General features: G+C 44.1%; 1 long non-coding RNA gene across 1 annotated transcript; it reads left to right on the top strand.

Annotated features, from left to right (window-relative positions):
• Nucleotides 1-18176: 18176 nt before the first annotated feature.
• LOC123081724 (uncharacterized) lies at nucleotides 18177-21473 on the top strand. Its single transcript, XR_006438773.1, has 4 exons — nucleotides 18177-18488; nucleotides 18576-18701; nucleotides 21046-21153; nucleotides 21221-21473. It is a non-coding gene; the product is annotated as an uncharacterized lncRNA (long non-coding RNA).
• Nucleotides 21474-23757: the final 2284 nt, after the last annotated feature.

Below are 23757 nucleotides of genomic sequence, written 5' to 3' on the forward strand. Positions count from 1 at the left end.
AGCTCGGAAGCAGTCCGACATTGGTGCTCGGCTGCAAAAGATACCTTGAATGCAGTCCGGCGTTAGAGCTCGGGCGCGAGAGGACACTGCATCTCGGGAACAACTTCAAGCCCGAGGTGTGACATAAAAATAACAAGGCATTGATAAAGGCCGGAAACTTAAAGGGGCTCCTCGGATACCCGACGTGTAAACTCGTTGAATGCATTTCGGTGATCCTCAAGGTCGAAGATGAGAAGATTTGTTGAACCAGTTTTCAAGACCGACGACCGAAGATGAAGAACAGTTCGGAAGAATCGAGGAGCATCCCTAACTTTAAGATCGGTTCAGGGGGCTACTGACGGTGTCCTGGACAAGGGGGTACTCACCACGTCATCTCCCGATCTATTAGATTGGGCCGAGGACCCCCATGGCCGTATACTCATGGGCCATTTCGCACGGTTGCCGCATAGATGGAAGATTCCACAAGACTTGGTGATCGAGACAAGGACTCCTCCCCACCGGCGTATTCGGCTAGGACTATTGTTATCCTAGGCCTATGGTGCATTATATAAACCAGGGCCAGGCTAGTCGATAGAGATATACAACAATCATACCATAGGCTAGCTTCTAGGGTTTAGCCTCTATGATCTCGTGGTAGATCAACTCTTGTAATACTCATATCATCAATATCAATCAAGCAGGACGTAGGGTATTACCTCCATCAAGAGGGCCCGAACCTGGGTAAAACATCGTGTCCCCTGCCTCCTGTTACCATCGATCCTAAATGCATAGTTCGGGACCCCCTACCCGAGATCCGCCGGTTTTGACACCAACACGGAGTCTTAGTCATCTTGCCCATGAGGCATGGTTCGCAAGCATCAAGTGATTCCAAAAGCCCATCAACATGGAGTTTCTTCATGCGCTTTACACCAATATGACCTAAACGGCAGTGCCACAAATAAGTTGCACTATCATTATACATCAATAACATGTATATCAAATATACCTTTCACTTTGCCATCCTTCTTATCCGCCAAATACTTGGGGCAGTTCCGCTTCCAGTGACCAGTCCCCTTGCAGTAGAAGCACTCAGTATCAGGCTTAGGTCCAGACTTGGGCTTCTTCACTTGAGCAGCAACTTGTTTGCCGTTCTTCTTCAATTTCCCCTTCTTCCCTTTGCCCTTCTTCTTGAAACTAGTGGTCTTGTTGACCATCAACACTTGATGCTCCTTCTTGATTTCTACCTCCACAGCTTTTAGCATTGCAAAGAGCTCAAGACTTGTCTTATCCATCCCTTGCATATTATAGTTCATCATGAAGCATTTGTAGCTTGGTGGCAGTGATTGAAGAACTCTGTCAATGACACTATCATCAGGAAGATTAACTCCCAGTTGAGTCAAGTGGTTGTGGTACCCAGACATTCTGAGTATATGTTCACTGACAGAACTATTCTCCTCCATCTTGCATCTATAGAACTTATTGGAGACTTCATATATCTCAATTCAGGCTTTTGCTTGAAATATTAACTTCAACTCCTGGAACATCGCATATGCTCCATGACGTTCAAAATGTCGTTGAAGTCCCGATTCTAAGTCGTAAAGCATGACACTGTGAAGGAAATATGCCCTAGAGGCAATAATAAAGTTGTTATTTATATTTACTTATATCATGATAAATGTTTATTATTCATGCTAGAATTGTATTAACTGGAAACTTAGTACATGTGTGAATACATAGACAAATAGAGTGTCACTAGTATGCCTCTACTTGACTAGCTCATTAATCAAAGATGGTTAAGTTTCCTAACCATTGATATGAGTTGTCATTTGACAAACGGGATCACATCATTAGAGAATGATGTGATTGAAATGACCCATCCGTTAGCTTAGCACTATGATTGTTTAGTTTATTGCTATTGCTTTCTCCATAACTTATACATGTTCCAATGACTATGAGATTACAACTCCCGAATACCGGAGGAACACTTAGTGTGCTATCAAACGTCACAACGTAATTGGGTGATTATAAATATGCTCTATAGGTGTCTCCGATGGTGTTTGTTGAGTTGGCACAGATCATGATTAGGATTTGTAACTCCGATTGTCAGAGAGGTATCTCTGGGCCCTCTCGGTAATGCACATCACTATAAGCCTTGCAAGCAATGTGACTAATGAGTTAGTTGCAGGATGTTGCATTACGGAACGAGTAAAGAGACTTGCCGGTAACGAGATTGAACTAGGTATGATGATACCGACTCGAATCTCGGGCAAGTAACATACCGATGACAAAGGGAACAACGTATGTTGTTATGCGGTTTGACCGATAAAGATCTTCGTAGAATATGTAGGAACCAATATGAGCATCCAGGTTCCGCTATTGTTTACTGGCCGGAGATGAGTCTCGGTCATGTCTACATAGTTCTCGAACCCATAGGGTCCACACGCTTAACGTTTGATGACGATATGTATTGTGAGTTATGTGATTTGATGTACCGAAGGTTGTTCGGAGTCCCGGATGTGATCACGGACATGACGAGGAGTCTCAAAATGGCCGAGACATAAAGATTGATATATTGGAAGGTTATGTTTGGACACCGGAAAGGTTTCTAATAGGTTCGGGCATTTTCCGGAGTACCGGGGGACTACCGGAACCCCCCGGGAGGTTAATGGGCCTTCATGGGCTTTAGTGGAAGAGAGGAGGAGGCGACCAAGAGGAGGGCCCCCCCCCAAGCCCAATCCGAATTGGGGAGGGGTGCGGCCCCCCTTTCCTTCTTCCCCTCTTCCCTTTCCTTCCCCTCCTAGTTGGACTAGGAAAAGGGGAACCTACTCCTAGTAGGAGCGGGATCCCCCCTTAGGGCGCACCCTATGAGGCCGGCCGTCCCCCTCCTCCACTCCTTTATATACGGGGGAGGTGGCACCCCATAGACACACAAGTTGATTTCTTCGCCGTGTGCGGTGCCCCCCTCCATAGATTTCCACCTCGGTTATATTGTCGTAGTGCTTAGGCAAAGCCCTGCGTCGGTAACTTCATCATCACCGTAAACACGCCGTCGTGCTGACGAAACTCTCCTTCGGCCTCAGCTGGATCTAGAGTTCGTGGGACGTCACCCAGCTGAACGTGTGCAGGTCACGGAGGTGCCGTGCGTTCGGTACTTGATCGGTTGGATCACGAACACGTTCGACTACATCAACCGCGTTACTTAACGCTTCCGCTTTCGGTCTACGAGGATACGTAGACACACTCTCCCCTCTCATTGTTATGCATCTCCTAGATAGATCTTGCGTGATCGTAGGATTTTTTTTTGAAATACTGCGTTCCCCAACACACTGAACTATCGAGTAGTCATCAGCTTTGCTCTGCCAAATGTTCATAACATCTGTTGTTGCTCGTGCAACGGGCTTTGCACCTAGCGGTGCTTCCAGGACGTAATTCTTCTATGCAGCAATGAGGATAATCCTCAAGTTACGGACCTGGTCTGTGTAGTTGCTACCATCATCTTTCAACTTAGCTTTCTCCAGGAACGCATTAAAATTCAAAGGAACAGTAGCACAGGCCATTTATCTACAACAACATAGACATGCAAAATACTATCAGGTTCTAAGTTCATGATAAATTAAAGTTCAATTAATCTCATTACATAAGAACTCCCACTTAGATGGACATCCCTCTAGTCATCTAAATGATCATGTGATCCATATCAACTAAACCATGTCCGATCATCACGTGAGATGGAGAAGTTTTCAATGGTGAACATCACTATGTTGATCATATCTAGTATATGATTCACGCTCGACATTTCGGTCTCAGTGTTCCGAGGCCATATGTGCATATGCTAGGCTCGTCAAGTTTAACCTGAGTATTCTGCTTGTGCAAAACTAGCTTGCACCTGGTGTATGTGAACGTAGAGCTTATCACACCCGATCATCACGTGGTGTCTCGGCACAACAAACTATAGCAACGATGCATACTCAGGGAGAACACTTATACCTTCAAATTTAAGTGAGAGATCATCTTATAATGCTACTGCCGTACTAAGCAAAATAAGATGCATAAAAGATAAACATCACATGCAATCAATATAAGTGATATGATATGGCCATCATCATCTTGTGCCTTTGATCTCCATCTCCAAAGCACCGTCATGATCACCATCGTCAACGGCTTGACACATTAATCTCCATCGTAGCATTGTTGTCGTCTCGCTAACTATTGCTTCCACGACTATCGCTACCGCTTAGTGATAAAGTAAAGCAATTACATGGCGATTGCATTTCATACAATAAAGCGACGACCATATGGCTCATGCCAGTTGTCGATAACTTTGTTACAAAACATGCTCATCTCATACAACAATTTATATAATCACGTCTTGACCATATCACATCACAACATGCCCTGCAAAAACAAGTTAGACGTCCTCTACTTTGTTGTTGCAAGTTTTACGTGGCTGCTACGGGCTTAGCAAGAACTGTTCTTACCTACGCATCAAAACCACAACGATTTTTCGTCAAGTGTGTTATTTTAACCTTCAACAAGGACCGGGCTTAGTCACACTCGATTCAACTAGAGTTGGAGAAACAGCCACTAGCCACCTATGTGCGAAGCACATCGGTAGAATCAGTCTCATGAACGCGGTCATGTAGTGTTGGTTTGGGCCGCTTCATCCAACAATACCGCCAAATCAAAGTATGACATGTTGGTAAGTAGTATGACTATTATCGCCCACAACTCTTTGTGTTCTACTCGTGCATATAACATCTACGCATAGACCTGGCTCTGATACCACTGTTGGGGAACACAATATTTCAAAATTTTCCTACAATCATGCAAGATCTATCTAGGAGATGCATAGCAACGATAGGGGAGAGTGTGTCTACATACCCTCGTAGACCAAAAGCTGAAGTGTTTAGTAACGCGGTTGATGTAGTCGAACGTCTTCGCGATCCAACCAATCAAGTACGAAATGCACGACACCTTCGCGATCTGCACACGTTCAGCTCGGTGACGTCCCTCGTACTCTTGATCCAACTAAGGCCGAGGGTGAGTTCTTTCAGCACGACGGCGTGTTGACGGTGATGATGAAGTTACCGACGTAGGGCTTCACCTAAGCACTACGACAATATGACCGAGGTGTAAAACTGTGGAGGGGGCACCGCACACGGCTAAAGATCAACTTGTGTGTCTATGGGTTGCCCCCTCCCCCGTATATAAAGGAGGGGAGGAGGAGCCTGGCCGGCCACAAGGGGCGCGCCAAAGGGGGGGAATCCTACTCCAAGTAGGAATCGGTCTCCCCCTTTCCTAGTCCAAGTAGGAGAAGAAGGAAGGAGAGGGAGAGGGAGAGGGAAAGAGGGGCCGCTCCCCCCTCCCCTAGTCCTATTCGGACTCCCCTTGGGGGGAGCCACCTCCTGGCTGCTTCCCTCTCTCTCCCCTAAGGCCCACTAAGGCCCATTACTTCCCCGGGGGGTTTCGGTAACCCCTTCGGCACTCCGGTTTTATCCGAAACCATCCGGAATACTTTCGGTGTCTGAATAACATGGTCCAATATATCAATCTTTTATGTCTCGACCATTTTGAGACTCCTCGTCATGTCCGTGATCTCATATGGGACTCCGGACAACATTCGGTTCATCAAAACACGAAACTCATAATACAAATTGTCATCAAACGTTAAGCGTGCAGACTCTACGGGTTCGAGAACTATGTAGACATGACCGAGACACATCTCCTGTCAATAACCAATAGCGGAACCTGGATGCTCATATTGGCTCCTATATATTCTACGAAGATGTTTATCGGTCAAACCCCATAACAACATACGTTGTTCCCTTTGTCATTGGTATGTTACTTGCCCGAGATTCGATCGTCGGTATCATCATACCTAGTCCAATCTCGTCACCGGCAAGTCTCTTTACTCGTTCCTCAATGCATCATCCCGCAACTAACTCATTAGTCACATTGCTTGCAAGGCTTATAGTGATGCATAGCAACGAGAGGGGAGGGCCCAGAGATACCTCTCCGACAATTGGAGTGAAAAATCCTAATCTTGATCTATGCCAACTCAACAAACACCATCAGAGACACCTGTAGAGCATCTTTATAATCAGCCAGTTACATTGTGACGTTTGATAGCACACTAAGTGTTCCTCCGGTATTCAGGAGTTGCATAATCTCATAGTCATGGGAACATGTATAAGTCATGAAGAAAGCAATAGCAATAAACTTAACGATCATAGTACTAAGCTAACAGATGGGTCTAGTCCATCACATCATTCTCTAATGATGCGATCCCGTTTATCAAATGACAACACACGTCCATGGCTAGGAAACTTAACCATCTTTCATTAACGAGCTAGTCAAGTAGAGGCATACTAGGGACACTTTGTTTGTCTATGTATTCACACATGTACCAAGTTTCTGGTTAATACAATTCTAGCATGAATAATAAAACATTTATCATGATATAAGGAAATATAAATAACAACTTTATTATTGCCTCTAGGGCATATTTCCTTCAGACGTATCATGACGCCTTTAGGAAGGGAGCGACGCTCGAGCACCGTCATCACCGGATGCAACCACAAAAGGTCAGAGTCTAGGGGTTCACCCTGAAGAACCAATTCGAGCATATCTGAACATTGCCTTCAATAACATAATGACACAAAAATATCGTCATTGTCAGGTACAACCAACTCAGGCCAGACCTGGGTTTTTTTCCCAAGGCTCACCGTGTACTTGTGAAGCACCACTATCAGAGTCAATCATGTGTTGTCGCCATCACTTTTTCATGATCCTAGCAGCTCCAAGGTGTCGGTCTAGAAACCGACCGCCGCCACTACATAACCATCCTTCTGCGTCAAGCCATAATCCATAGATTGCATCTCATTGTCAAAGGAAACCACCGGAAGTAGAGAGATACCTTGTAAAGACCTTTGGGTGGCCATTACAATCTGTAGTGACCACCGAAGTAGGCACGTCACTGCCAACTACCACCTCGCTGAAGAGAGCCCATCCTAGATCCACCGGCCCATGGGATGACATGGACGAATCTGGAGCATGAAAGGTAGATCGAATCGATGGCCAAGAACCAGAGTGTCCCAACACCCACGACCCCTGATTCACCTCCACTGAAGCTCCTGTCGGCAGCGCCCCATGCCTAGCTCCCTCAACACTTGAGCAGCCGCACCTGAGCCATGCACAACTCTAGCCCAGTCCGCACAACCTCCGACATCAGGGTCGAGGAAGCCTTGCGGGAGTGCATCCAGAATCCCGATCTAGAACAACAACGGGAGGCGACCAACGCTACATGTGGGAGCACGGGGACGATGGAGAAGCAGGAAAAAGGAGAAGATGAGTGCTCCCGCCGCCATCCGCTGGTGGCAGCATCCTCCGACAGCGGTGAGGGGTGGTGTGGCTTCACGGAGGAGTTTTTGGTGGCTGCCATGGGTGCCTCTGGAGTCCCCCTAGCGGCCCGGGAGGCAGTTCCTGTTGGGGAACGTAGTAATTTCAAAAAAAATCCTACGCACACGCAAGATCATGGTGATGCATAGCAATGAGAGGTAAGAGTATCGTCCACGTACCCTCGTAGACTGTAAGCGGAAGTGTTATGAGAACGCAGTTGATGTAGTCGTACGTCTTCATGATCTGACCGATCCAAGTACCGAACGCACGGCACCTCCGAGTTCAGCACACGTTCAGCTCGATAACGTCCCACGAACTCCGGTCCAGCAGAGCTTCATAGGAGAGTTCCGTCAGCACGATGGTGTGATGACGGTGATGATGTTGCTACCGACGCAGGGCTTCGCCTAAGCACCGCTACGATATGATCGAGGTGGATTATGGTGGGGGGGCACCGCGCACGGCTTGGAACAATCAACTTGTGTGTCCTAGGGTGCCCCCTCCCCCGTATATAAAGGAGTGGAGGAGGGGGAGGGCCGGCCCTCCACTATGGCGCGCCCTGGGGAGTCCTACTCCCACCGGGAGTAGGATTCCCCCTTCCATGTAATAGGAGTAGGAGAGAATGAAAGGGAAAAGAGAAGAGAAGGAAGGAGGGGGCGCAGCCCCTCCCCCTAGTCCAATTCGAACTAAGCCATGGGGGGCATGCAGCCTCCCCTCTCTCTTTCCCCTAAAGCCCAATAAGGTCCATTTACTCCCCGACGAATTCCCGTAACTCTCCGGTACTCCGAAAAATACCCGAATCACTCGGAACCTTTTCGATGTCCAAATATAGTCGTCCAATATATCGATCTTTACGTCTCGACCATTTCGAGACTCCTCTTCATGTCCCCGATCTCATCCGGGACTCCGAACTACCTTCGGTACATCAAAACACATAAACTCATATTACCGATTGTCACCGAACGTTAAGGGTGCGGACCCTATGGGTTCGAGAACTATGTAGACATGACCGAGACACATCTCCGGTAAATAACCAATAGAGGAACCTGGATGTTCATATTGGCGCCTACATATTCTACGAAGATCTTTATCGGTCAAACCGCATAACAACATACGTTGTTCCCTTTGTCATCGGTATGTTACTTGCCCGAGATTCGATTGTCGGTATCTCAATACCTAGTTCAATCTCGTTACCGGCAAGTCTCTTTACTCGTTTCCGTAATGCATCATCCCGCAACTAACTCATTAGTTGCATTGCTTGCAAGGCTTATAGTGATGTGCATTACCAAGAGGGCCCAGAGATACCTCTCCGACAATCAGAGTGACAAATCCTAATCTCGATCTATGCCAACTCAACAAGTACCATCGGAGACACGTATAGAGCACCTTTATAATCACCCAGTTACGTTGTGACGATTGGTAGAACACAAAGTGTTCCTCTGGTAATCGGGAGTTGCATAATCTCATAGTCATAGGAACATGTATAAGTTATGAAGAAAGCAATAGGATCATCGTGTTAAGCTAAGGGATGGGTCAAGTCAATCACATCATTCTCTAATGATGTGATCCCGTTCATCAAATGACAACTCTTGTCCATGGCTAGGAAACTTAACCATCTTTGATCAACGAGCTAGTCAAGTAGAGGCATACTAGTGACACTCTGTTTGTCTATGTATTCACACATGTACTAAGTTTCCAGTTAGTACAATTCTAGCATGAATAATAAATATTTATCATGATATAAGAAAATAAATAATAACTTTATTATTGCCTCTAGGGCATATTTCCTTCAGTCTCCCACTTGCACTAGAGTCAATAATCTAGTTCACATCTTTATGTGATTAGTTCACATCTCCATGTGACTAATACCCAAAGGGTTTACTAGAGTCAATAATCTAGTTCACATCGCTATGTGATTAATACCCAAAGAGTGATCATGTTTTGCTTGTGAGAGAAGTTAAGTCTACGGGTCTGCAACATTCAGATCCGTATGTATTTCGCAAATTTCTATGTCTAGAATGCTCTGCACGGAGCTACTCTAGCTAATTGCTCCCACTTTCAATATGTATCCAGATCGAGACTTAGAGTTGTCTAGATCGATGTAAAAATCTTGCATCAACATAACTCTTTATGACGAACTCTTTTATCATCTCCATAACCGAGAAATGTTTCCTTAGTCCTCTAAGGATAATTTTGACCGTTGTCCAGTGATCTACTCCTAGATCACTATTGTACTCCCTTGCCAGAAAAATGCTAAGGTATACAATAGGACTGGTAAATAGCATAGCATACATTATAGAACCTATGACTGACGCATAGGGAATGACTTTTCATTCTCTTTCTATTTTCTGCCGCGATCGGGTTTTGAGTCTCTGCTCAACTTCGCACCTTGCAACACAGGCAAGAACTCCTTCTTTGACTGTTCCATTTTGAACTACTTCAAAATCTTGTCAAGGTATGTACTCATTGAAAAAACTTATCAAGCATCGTGATCTATATCTATAGATCTTGATGCTCAATGTGTAAGCAGCTTCATCGAGGTCTTTCTTTGAAAAACTCTTTTCAAACACTCCTTTATGCTTTCCAGAAAATTATACATTATTTCCGATCAATAATATGTCATTCACATATACTTATCAGAAATGATGTAGTGCTCCCACTCACTTTCTTGTAAATACATGCTTCACCGCAAGTCTGTATAAAACCATATGCTTTGATCACTTTATCAAAGCATATATTCCAACTCCGAGATGCTTGCACCAGTCCATAGATGGATCGCTGGAGCTTGCTCACTTTGTTAACACCTTTAGGATCGACAAAACCTTCTGGTTGCATCATATACAACTCTTCTTTTAAGAAATCCATGAAGGAATACAGTTTTGACATCCATTTGCTAGATTTCATAAAATGGGGCAACTGCTAACATGATTCAGACAGACTTTTAAGCATCGATACGAGTGAGAAAATCTCATCGTAGTCAACACCTTGAACCCGTCGAAAACATTTTGCGACAATTCGAGCTTTGTAGATAGTAACACTACTATCAGCGTCCGTCTTCCTCTTGAAGATCCATTTATTCTTAATGACTCACCGATCATCGGGCAAGTCAATCAAAGTCCATACTTTGTTCTCATACATGGATCCCATCTCAGATTTCATGGCCTCAAGCCATTTCGCGGAATCTGGGCTCATCATCGCTTCCTCATAGTTCGTAGGTTCGTCATGGTCTAGTAACATGACTTCCAGAAAGGATTACCGTACCACTCTGGTGCGGACCATACTCTGGTTGTCCTACGAGGTTCAGTGGTAACTCGATCTTGAAGTTTCATGATCATAATCATTAGCTTCCTCAGTAATTGGTGTACACATCACTAGAACTGATTTCTGTGATGAACTACTTTCCAATTCGGGAGAAGGTACAATTACCTCATCAAGTTCTACATTCCTCCCACTCACTTCTTTCGAGAGAAACTCCTTCTCTAGAAAGTATCCACTTTTAGCAACAAAGATCTTGCCTTTGGATCTGTGATAGAAGGTGTACCCAACAGTTTCCTTTGGGTATTCTATGAAGACACATTTCTCCGATTTGGGTTCGAGCTTATCAGGTTGAAACTTTTTCACATAAGCATCGCAGCCCCAAACTGTAAGAAACGATAGCTTAGGTTTCTAGCCAAACCACAGTTCATATGGTGTCATCTCAACGGATTTAGATGGTGCCCTATTTAACGTGAATGCAACTGTCTCTATTGCATAACCCCAACATGATAGTGATAAATCGGTAAGAGACATCATAGATCGCACCATATCTAATAAAGTACGGTTATGATGTTCGGACACACCATTACGCTGTGGTGTTCTAGGTGGCGTGAGTTGCGAAACAATTCCGCATTGTTTCAAATGAAGACCAAACTCGTAACTCAAATATTCTCCTCCACGATCAGATCGCAAAAACTTTATTTTCTTGTTACGATGATTTTCCACTTCACTCTGAAAATTCTTTGAACTTTTCAAATGTTTCAGACTTATGTTTCATCAAGTAGATATACCCATATCTGCTCAAATCATCTGTGAAGGTCCGAAAATAACGGTACCCGCCGCGAGCCTCAACACTCATCAGTCCGCATACATCAGTATGTATTATTTCTAACAAGTCAGTTGCTCGCTCCATTGTTCCAGAGAACGGGGTCTTGGTCATCTTGCCCATGAGGCATGGTTCGCAAGCATCAAGTGATTCCAAAAACCCATCAGCATGGAGTTTTTTCATGCGCTTTACACCAATATGACCTAAACAGCAGTGCCACAAATAAGTTGCACTATCATTATTAACTTTGCATCTTTTGGCTTCAATATTATGAATATGTGTATCACTACGATCAAGATTCAATAAACCATTTATATTGAGTGTATGAACATAGACGGTTTTATTCATGTAAATAGAACAACAATTATTCTTTGACTTAAATGAATAACCATATTGCAATAAACATGATCCAATCATATTCATGCTTAACGCAAACACCAAATAACATTTATTTTAGGTTCAACACTAATCCCGAAAGTATAGGGAGTGTGCGATGATCATCATATCAATTTTGGAACCACTTCCAACACACATCGTCACTTCACCCTTAACTAGTCTCTGTTCATTCTGCAACTCCCGTTTCGAGTTACTAATCTGAGCAACTGAACTAGTATCAAATACCGAGGGGTTGCTATAAACACTAGTAAAGTACACATCAATAACATGTATATCAAATATACCTTTGTTCACTTTGTCATCCTTCTTATCCGCCAAATACTTGGGGAAGTTCTGCTTCTAGTGACCAGTCCCTTTGAAGTAGAAGCACTTAGTCTCAGGCTTAGGTCTAGACTTGGGCTTCTTCACTTGAGCAGCAACTTGCTTGCCATTCTTCTTGAATTTCCCCTTCTTCCCTTTGCCCTTTTCTTGAAACTAGTGGTCTTGTCAACCATCAACACTTGATGCTTTTCTTGATTTCTACCTTCATCGATTTCCGTATCACGAAGAGCTTGGGAATCGTTTCCGTTATCCCTTGCATATTATAGTTCATCATGAAGTTCTAGTAACTTGGTGATAGTGACTAGAGAATTCTGTCAATCACTATCTTATCTGGAAGATTAACTCCCACTTGATTAAAGTGATTGTAGCACTCAGACATTCTGAGCACATGCTCACTAGTTGAGCTATTCTCCTCCATTTTGTAGGAAAAGTACTTGTCAAAGGTCTCATACCTTTAGACATGGGCATGAGTCTGAAATACTAATTTCAACTCTTGGAACATCTTATATGCTCTGTGGCGTTCAAAACATTTTTGAAGTCCCGGTTCTAAGCCGTAAAGCATGGTGCACTAAACTATCAAGTAGACATCATACCGAGCTTGCCAAACGTTCATAATGTCTGTATATGCTCCTGCAATAGGTTCGTCACCTAGCGGTGCATCAAAGACATAATTATTCTGTGCAACAATGAGGATAATCCTCAGATCACGGATCCAATCCGCATCATTGCTACTAACATCTTTCATTTATTTTTCTCTAGGAACATATCAAAAATAAACGGGGAAGCTATGTGTGAGCTATTGATCTACAACATAGATATGCAAATACTATCAGGACTAAGTTCATGATAAATTTAAGTTCAATTAATCATATTACTTAAGAACTCCCACTTAGATAGACACCCCTCTAGTCATCTAAATGATCACGTGATCCAAATCAACTAAACCATGTCCGATCATCACGTGAGATGGAGTAGTTTTCAATGGTGAACATCATTATGTTGATCATATCTACTATATGATTCACGCTCGACCTTTCGGTCTCCAGTGTTCCGAGGCCATATATGCATATGCTAGGCTCGTCAAGTTTAATCTGAGTATTTCTGCGTGTGCAAAACTGGCCTGCACCCATTGTATGTGAACGTAGAGCTTATCACACCCGGTCATCACGCGGAGTCTCGGCACGACGAACTTTGGCAATGGTGCATACTCAGGGAGAACACTTGTACCTTGAAATTTATAGTAAGGGATCATCTTATAAAGCTACCGCCGAACTAAGAAAAATAAGATTTATAAATGATAAACATCACATGCAATCGATATAAGTGATACGATATGGCCATCATCATCTTGTGCCTGTGATCTCCATCTTCAAAGCACCGTCATGATCACCATCGTCACCGGCTTGACACCTTGATCTCCATCGAAGTATTGTTGTCGTCACGCCAACTATTGCCTCCACGACTATCACTACCGCTTAGTGATAAAGTAAAGCAATTACATGGCGATTGAATTTCATACAATAAAGCGACAACCATATGGCTCCTGCCAGTTGCCGATAACTGTGTTACAAAACATGATCATCTCATATAATAAAATTTAGCATCATGTCTTGACCATATCACATCCCAACATGCCGTGCAAAAACAAGTTAGGCGTCATCTACTTTGTTGTTGCAAGTTTTACGTAGCTGCTACGGGTTGAGCAAGAACCGTTCTTACCTACGCATCAAAAACCACAACGCGGTATAGTGATTGCTTTTTTATCTTCAGAAAGAACCCTGTTCATTGAATCCTATTCAACTAAAGCTGGAGAAACACACCCCCACTAGCCACCTGTGTGTGAAGCACGTTAGTAGAACCAGTCTCGTGTAAGCGTACGCGTAATTTCGGTCTGGGTCGCTTCATCCAACAATGCCGCTGAATCAAGAATCAACTATTGACAACAAGTAATATGTATATACCCACGCCCACAACTCCTTTGTGTTCTACTCGTGCATATAACATATACGCATAAACCTGGCTCTCATACCACTGTTGGGGAACATAGTAATTTCAAAAAAATTCCTACGCACACGCAAGATCATGGTGATGCATAGCAACGAGAGGGAAGAGTATCGGCCACGTACCCTCGTAGACCGTAAGCAGAAGCGTTATGAGAACGCGGTTGATGTAGTCGTACGTCTTCACGATCCGACTGATCCAAGTACTGAACGCACGGCACCTCCGAGTTCAGCACACGTTCAACTCGATGACGTCCCACGAACTCCGGTCCAGCAGAGCTTCACGGGAGAGTTCCGTCAGCACGATGGTGTGATGACGGTGATGTTGCTGCTACAGACGCAGGGTTTCGCCTAAGCACCGGTACGATATGATCGAGGTGGATTGTGGTGGGGGGGCACCGCACACGGCTTGGAACAATCAACTTGTGTGTCCTAGGGTGCCCCCTCCCCCGTATATAAAGGAGTAGAGGAGGGGAAGGGCCGGCCCACTACCATGGCGTGCCCTGGGGAGTCCTACTCCCACCGGGAGTAGGATTCCCCCCTTCCATGTAATAGGAGTAGGAGAGAAGGAAAGGGAAAAGAGAAGAGAAGGAAGGAGGGGGCGCAGCCCCTCCCCCTAGTCCAATTCGGACTAAGCCTAGGGGTGCAGCCTCCCCTCTCTCTTTCCCCTAAAGCCCAATAAGGCCCATATACTCCCCGGCGAATTCTCGTAACTCTCCGCTACTCCGAAAAATACCCGAATCACTCGGAACATTTCCGATGTCCGAATATAGTCGTCCAATATATCGATCTTTACATCTCGACCATTTCGAGACTCCTCGCCATGTCCCCGATCTCATCCGGGACTCCGAACTACCTTCGGTACATCAAAACACATAAACTCATATTACCGATCGTCACCGAATGTTAAGCATGCGGACCCTACGGGTTCGAGAACTATGTAGACATGACCGAGACACGTCTCCGGTCAATAACCAATAGCGGAACCTGGATGTTCATATTGGCTCCTACATATTCTACGAAGATATTTATCGGTCAAACCGCATAACAACATACGTTGTTCCCTTTGTCATCGGTATGTTACTTGCCCGAGATTCGATCGTCGGTATCTCAATACATAGTTCAATCTCGTTACCGGCAAGTCTCTTTACTCGTTTCCGTAATGCGTCATCCTGCAACTAACTCATTAGTTGCATTGTTTGCAAGGCTTATAGTGATGTGCATTACCAAGAGGGCCCAGAGATACCTCTCCGACAATCGGAGTGACAAATCCTAATCTCGATCTACGCCAACTCAACAAGTACCATTAGAGACACCTGTAGAGCACCTTTATAATTACCCAGTTATGTTGTGACGTTTGGTAGCACACAAAGTGTTCCTCTGGTAATCAGGAGTTGCATAATCTCATAGCCATAGGAACATGTATAAGTTATGAAGAAAGCAATAGCAACAAACTAAACGATCATCGTGCTAAGCTAACGGATGGGTCAAGTCAATAACATCATTCTCTAATGATGTGACCCCATTCATCAATTGACAACTCTTGTCCATGGCTAGGAAACTTAACCATCTTTGATTAACGAGCTAGTCAAGTAGAGGCATACTAGTGACACTCTGTTTGTCTATGTATTCACACATGTACTAAGTTTCCGGTTAATACAATTCTAGCATGAATAATAAACATTTATCATGATATAAGGAAATAAATAATAACTTTATATTGCCTCTAGGGCATATTTCCTTCAGTTCCATGGGTGTAGTTTTGATTCAGCTTCACTGCAAACATGATTAATAACTTCGGTGTAGAAGTCTGACAAAGATAATCGGAACAAACCTCCGCTCTCATAACCCTTTTCAACAAATTGTCCATACAAGGACACTACAACCTTATTGGACTCAAACACCAACTTATAGCCACCTCGACACAAACGAGAGCCACTGACAAAGATGTTTATTTATAGAAGGGACATGCTGCGCATTCTTCAACCACACGATCTTTCCGAAGTAAACTACATATCGACCGTACCTACACAATGAATAGAAGCATGAGACTTGTTCACCATAAACACATGTATAATTCTTGTGACCTGATCAGAAAAGAAACATGTTGATGTCAGAACACACATGTATATTGGCACCAGTGTCAATCCACCAATCAGGAGAATGACATACTGAAAGAATGGTAGGAAATTTACCATACTCGACATATTTCATCTCAACATCGCCAATAACATGCCTCATTTTGACGCATGTCCCAGCGGTCATTGCAGGATGAAGCCCAATGATTCTCACTGCCGCATACAAGGCATTTTCCTTTTTCTTATAGGTCTCCTTATTCTTCTTGAAGTTGGCGGGTTGTTGGACTTTGTTCTTGCCATCAAACTTTCCTTTGCCTGCATAGTTGTTTTTGTTGGGTTTTTCGGGCTGGAATTTTTTCTTCTATACCGAATTGGCACTAGAATTCCCCTCATGGTAAATGACGCATGTCTTTTTCCCTCGCCTTCTCTTCCACATCAAGAGTGCCAATAAGACTGTCAACAGTAAACTCTTGCCTCTTGTGCTTCATAGAGGTTGAAAATTCCTTCACGAAGGTGGAAGCTTGGCAATGAATTGTCTGGTAACACACATTTGACATGCTCAAGTTCCTTAGTGAGCGACTGAATCTCATGAGCCTGCTCAACAACAGAGCGATCATTAGTCATCTTATAGTCATGATATTGTTCCATGATATACAACTCACTTCCTGTGTCCACGACCCCAAACTTGGTCTCGAGCGCATCCCACATATCCTTACCGACCATGATGATCATGAATGGATCGAAAATCTTGTCACCAAGAACACTTAGAACAGCACCTCTGAAGAGGGTGTTTGTAGGCTGGAAAGCTTGCTCCTGCTCAACAATCAGCTCTCCCTCTGGCTTTCCTTTAGAGGCGTGAAAACAGTTCATGGTGGTAAGACAAAGAACTACCCTCGCACACCACCTCTTATAGTTCACACCCTCAAACGGTGCAGACTTGAGAGATGCAGCAAAAGGAATAGGAGAAAATTGCCTACACATTTTAGGCTTTTGGATTGTTGAAAAATTAGGCATTTTTTCATTAAATTTAATACAGAAAAACAATAGGTGAAACATGATCAAAATGATAGAGAGAATAATTGCGACATGCAACTGATTGTTGATACTAGTCATGCAATTGAGATCATAAGCAACAAGCAACATATCCATGTTGGTCACTAGTAGCAGCAAACCAAACACTAGCCTATCAGAGAGGATAACTAACATACGGAACAACAACAGAAGATGCATACGCCATCAGGGATGTCGTCGAAGATGCTGGCAACGTCGGGGAAGAAATCGTCATCAGGGATGTCGTCGTTCGCAACCACGATGAAGAGAGATCCAACAGTCATGCGGAAGAACTCCCTCAAAACCTCATTACCCCTTCCCCGTACTGGACCACGAGAGCACGGGGGTTTTGGAGGCCTGCCGTCTCACTCCACAGTGCATGCTAGTAAGCGAGATGGGAAAGAGATATGTTGCAACTCACGGGTATATGCACTAATTCTAAAAAAAGGTAATTCCATTGGATTGCAGCGACGTCGTTCAGGAAGCTACGAATATGATACGACAGACTTTCCTAGTTGTAGACAAGTGCACGGACAAACGAACATGAGATGACGTTCGGAATTTTCTATGACAGACGAAAATTACCGACTCAAGTACAACAAGAATGAAGATGCACTCAAGATTACTGATATTATACTTTATTTTTAGACATATATTAGGAAATGGTCGTGTTTTTGCTCTCTATGCAGTGCTAAACTATAGCGATTTTTTAATATGTTTCATGTCACGCTTACTAGTACTAGTAATCTTTAAAAAAAAGTTTCCTTTTTTAATGCTCTGCTGGGAGCGAACCACCACCTCCCGCTTATGGGCCGCAGCCCATGGGGCGCCATAACCGCCTCCATCCAAGTCGGGGTGCACAGCCCGGCCCGATCCTGACGCGAAGGCCTGCCGCAAGAAGGAAGGGGGAGACCGACGCGAAGAGGAGAGGAGAAAAAAGATCTCAATTGATCGCCTCCGCCGCTACACATCCACGCCGTCGAGAAGCACTTCGGCACCGCCGCGGCCGGTAGCGAAGACTTCGGCGGCCTCCTCTCCGCCGATACCGACGACCTGATTGCCCTCGAGTTCCCAACCTGTCCGCCCTAGAGAACCGGCGCCGCCACGGCCGGCAGTGACGACTTCGGCGGCCTCTTCTCCGCCGACACCGCCGACCAACTCGCCCTCGAGTTCCCCACCTGCAACCACGTGCGTGAGCCATCCCCTCCCTCAATCCCCTTCTCTCTCCGCCGGCCTCTGATCCGTTTGCGCCCCGTTTTCGTTTCCCGGTGGCAGTTCGATGGGTTCCAGAAGGCGACCAAGGAGATGGTGAGCAACAAGAATGGGACGAACACGCTCTCCATCTTCGACAAGGCGTCATCGTCGCCGCCGACTCCCGGGCCAGCATGGGCGGGTACACATGTGAGTCCCCTGTCCCTTGGCCTCGCATTCGTGCTAGGGTTTGGTGCTGCGGGGATTCGATTTGCTGGCGTGGACGCGTGATTTAGGGTCGGGATGTTTATAGATGTCCTAGCGAAATCTGGCTCCTTTGTCCGTTGATTATCTCTGGGAGGACAATTTGGTGGTCAGGGGTGTGTTTCTTTACTCTTGCGTACCAGGGCTGTACATTTTCATATCTAGTAATTCAGGGCAGTGATTCATACATCTATGAAATCTCAAACCAACTTGATTTGGGTGTGAAGAACTTCTGCTTAGGTTCTAGTGTACAACAGAGAAAAACATATCGCAACCTCACAATAGCTGAGCCACCAATTGCAGTGCCATAACCTCACACCAGTTGTGGGGACCGTGCTTGGATGTGGCGGTTCATTTGGATTACGCGGTGAATACAAAGATACTTATTGAGTTTGGATGCTAATTATCTGTAGGAACTGAGAAGGGAGGTAATCTGTAGTGGGATTGTTAATGATAGAGAGTTGTGAATTGATGTGATACTGATATCACACACACAAAAAAGATAGTTTTGCTAATACTTAATATTGAATTCAAGTCTGCTTATCTGTAGGTCCAACATTTGTGCATATTGATTTGTGTCTTTGTGGTTTGGAGTAAGCCAATAGAAAGCTGTTGTTATTGTATAAAATGTCTATTTTTCCACAAGTGTTGATCCTTCTGTAAAATTGCCCTTGCATGTTTGTTAGTCGTTGTAGAAGGCTTTTGCTTGATGCATGTTTGTGGTTTGTAGAAAGCTTTTGTAGAAGGCTTCTGTAAAATTCCCGCGTTGCTATCTGAACTATGTGCTACCACAAGTGAAATCCACCTCGAATTACCTATTTTTGGATCGCATTGATGCACAATGGCTATAGACACAATCCAGTCTTCTACTGGCGAAATATCGAAACAATGTTAGTAACTCTGTTAATGTTAAATACGCATAAGCAAAATATCTATCAAAACTTCAATGACAACATGCCTGCAACATTCTTGAATTTGCATTACTAAGTACTCCCTCCATCCCAAAATAAGTGTCACTAACTTTGTACTAAATCAGCGGCACTTACTTTGGGACGAAGGGAGTATATACAGAACTGAAGATTAACCAAGAACATTACATCATTGCATTTCTTTACAGAATTAGCCCACAGTTGTGATTACAAAGCTAATTTTTAGTGTTAGATTCATCCGTATCTAGATAAATTTAAGACAAACTTTTTGGGATGGACGTAATAGAACTGAAGGTGCCGACACTAAATTTCTCCCAAGATTTCTGAAGAAAGCAAAAATAAAAAAATATTTGCCCTAAGATTTCTCCAAGAAATGCATACCAGGAGCAAAATTAATATATTGATGTAGATGACATTAATCTTCATGTAAGGTGGATCAACTGCCATACAGGAGGGCCAGGTACATGCTCATAAAGTTGGTTGATGTTGCTGTGGCTAATCTGGCCTTATTTCTTGCCGCTGGTTTCTATGAACAAGAAACCAACAAAACTAAAGTTTACTTTAATATAAAGTTTTAGCCGCAGCTAGAAAAGAGCCGCCAAGCTCTTGTACATTTAGTCGATGGACTTTAAAGAAAAATCATGGATAAATGAAGAAGCTAGATCTGGCCATATAGTGCAAGAAACAATTAGTGAGCGAGACAAATGCTTAGTGATGAGAAAAGAATACGTTGGTATTGAAGACAAACACCTGGAAGCCTTAACAAATCTACTCTTACACCCTTTCGGCGGCCGTGGACCATGAGAACTCCAAGAACCTCTCTTGAACCCATGGCTCACGTACAACTGGAGTAGCTGCTGCACTCGGAGACCTGCTGCGGTGCCACTGTTCGATGCGCTAGGAAGCAGGTATAGATGAAGGTCGTACGTGACATAGAAGATGGTGAGCTACATCTTGCATGTACAAATGAGGGTGACCTAGGCTTGTGTTCGACAAATGTTATGCGAGGCGGTGACGACTGAACGCGATAGTAACCCTAGCTGGTCGCACTCACTCTTCACGAGAGAGGAAGAATAAATCAGATTGGGTCGAGCGAGTCGATGAGGCAGGGAAGAGAGCGGGCGGGTCCACTCGTCGGTGATAATTTGGTTGAGAGCGGAGGAAGCGACACACGAACATGCGAATCGATGTACCATGATCTACCAACACAACCGCACTCCCCTTTGATAGTAAAAGACAGTTAGCATAACAATAGTTTCTTCCTTTAGAGATTTGATGGAACTATGAGTGGCCTTTTGACATATTTTAGTGTCGTTAAGCTGTACTTAGGGCTATGCTTAACAATACTGCTCTTTTTCTAGGGTTCGGTCTTGGTACTATGTTGATAAGCGAGGGTGCAAGGCTCAAGGGAAGCCGGTTCTCTAACTCTCTGTATGCTTATTGTATGCTCATGGTATCTTGGATGAGGGGTATGTTCTTTTATACCTCTATATTATCTTGAAATTGCATCCCTTATGTTTGTGTTGTACATTTCAGTTACAAATTCAACGTGTCAGTTGAGGAAGCTGCTGAGTTAGCATGGCGGGCGCGGGCTTTTATCACGCAACCTTTCGTGATGGAGCCAGTGGTTGTATTCATATTGGTATGCATTCTATTTCCTAGTATCTATCCTAATATTTGTTTTGTTCACTCGATAAGCATGATACATGCATGCATATTTGTTAAACACCTTATCATTATATCTTCCTTTTGAAATCGCAAACACAATTGTTTATTGAGTTGAAATTACTTTCGTAAGTTTTTGGCAAAGTTCAGAGATTATTGTATTCTCCATCATGTAATGCACACCCCTAGGTTGGGAACTAGAGATTACCGTCTAGACGATGGTTATAAATTAAACCAAACCCTTCTATTTACAAATGTACAATGTTGTAGAGTATAAACATGGGTCTAGACATCTAGTGAGACCTACCTAGGATTTCTGAAACAATATAATATAATGGTTACATGTAAATTACATGCGTAGATTTATTCCTTTTTTCATATGACTTACATGTTAGTAGATTCTAAAAATATGGTGTGATGTATAAAAAATTATGGTCAATGCTATGTCTAGTGTTTGCGTCAAATTATTATTTGAAAGTCGGGGTTAAAGTTTATTGAGAAAAGAAGATTATCATTTGGGCTTGATAAGGTATGACTATATCCCATGGGGTCATGTTATGCAAACATGGCCCACTTTGGAGAAGAATACACAACCATTTTGGTAGTGAGCCTAACTCATCTCAACAATTCTGTTTGGGCCTCGTTCCCCTAATATGCTAGACTATTTCTCTTATTCACTTCATGATTTGAGAGAGGGAATGCCAGCGCCCATGGCACCATTGTCCTCCCGGCCATTCATGCCACTTGAGAGAATGAAGGCTCTTGCGACATCGTGCGAGAGGCATTAGCGCTAGCGAGTTTGCCACCATCTGAGCCACGGCGGCAATGCCGTAGAGCATATAATAGAGGGTAGAGCTGGATGGTGGCGTGCCGACGTTGCAGGAGGAGGTGCACTTGTACGAGCACTGCAATCTGTTTCTTCTTCCAAGCAATCAGAGAACCATTAGAAATGCACAGTAAACAAAAAGTGAACGACAATTCAAGGGATCAGTAGCCCACATAGCATCTCAATATGCCTGGGAGCTGTAATGAACGTGAACGGGGAAAGAATATATAGTGAGGGATCGTGTCACAAAGATATCAAAAACCAGGAAGATATAAAAAAACACGAAGATGACTATAGTGAACCGAGGTGGGGGCAGAGACGAACTAACTCAAAATATGGACATGCTAGGAGATATCATGGCGAGTGATAGCCAGAAGACTCCCAACAAGATGACGATAATGTGTCGGAGCTGACAAAGTTCACCATCAGTAGCACGAAGATGAACATTGAGCTACATGGGAGTCAACGGTGCGCTCATCAGTAAGAGCAACATGAGCAAGAAGATCCTGGATTATTTTTCTTGACCAAGAGACCTTAATCCTAAGAAAGTAGCAAAGTGGGCCAAGATCAGATATAAGAAAGTGCTCACTAAGACATGCCTTCACAAAGGTAATATACTCGGTGTCTTTGCCAGTGGTGAACATGTCATCAACTTATAGAAGAGTCCAACCAAGAGCATAAAGTTGGCCAAACAATGCAGGATCATGAGCACTCGCTGAAACCAACGGCAGCCACTGTAGAGGAAAACACTCACACTAGTCTTGAGGGCTTGCTTCAGGCCATGGAGAGCGACAGACGATAAAGCATGTCGTAAGGAACAAAATACCTAGGTGGTGGCTGCATGTAAACCTCCTCACGTAACTCATCATTAAGAAAGACGTTCTTAACATCAAGTTGAGGTATAGATAAGTGGCGAATGTGCGAACAGGGGTCATATGGCTCGCATGAGCAAAAAGTCTTATTGTAATCAAGACCATGCTCCTCCTGAAAGCCACGAGCCACAAGACGAGTTTTGTAATGCACAATGGAACCATCAGAGCGAGTCTTAACCTTGTAGACCCCTTACAAGTGACGGGATGAACACAAAGAGGAAGAGAAACAAGATCCCACGTGCCAATACGTTCAAGAGCAGCAATCTCCTCTACCATCGTAAACTGCCATTTCAGATAAGCAACAACGTCACGATAAGAAATCAGCTCAAGAAAAGCAGCGCGAGCGCTTGAAAAATCACGGTGGTCAATTGGCGGAAACATATGAGAAGGCAAGCCGTAAGTAGGCTGAGACAGGGAAGATGGCACATCAATAGATGCATACACAACACGCAGTCAACGAGTGTGAAAGTGAGTAAAAGATGGAAGACCATGAGGAATCATCGGGGTAAACTCAGGTGATGGAGACGAGGAAGCCACCGGTGATGGTGTAGAATCCTGTGATAAGCAAGGTCAGGACATCATAGGAGATGATGGCGTTGGATCTGTTACAATCGGAGAAGTGAATGGATAAAGGCTCAATAGGAATGATAGAAGTGTCGAGAAAATTGTAGAAAGAGATACCCTTCACTGAAAAGGTCGAGGAAGATGAA

Source organism: Triticum aestivum, chromosome 4A (genome assembly GCF_018294505.1).
Source record: "Triticum aestivum cultivar Chinese Spring chromosome 4A, IWGSC CS RefSeq v2.1, whole genome shotgun sequence".
In the NCBI taxonomy this organism is placed as follows: Eukaryota; Viridiplantae; Streptophyta; class Magnoliopsida; order Poales; family Poaceae; genus Triticum; species Triticum aestivum.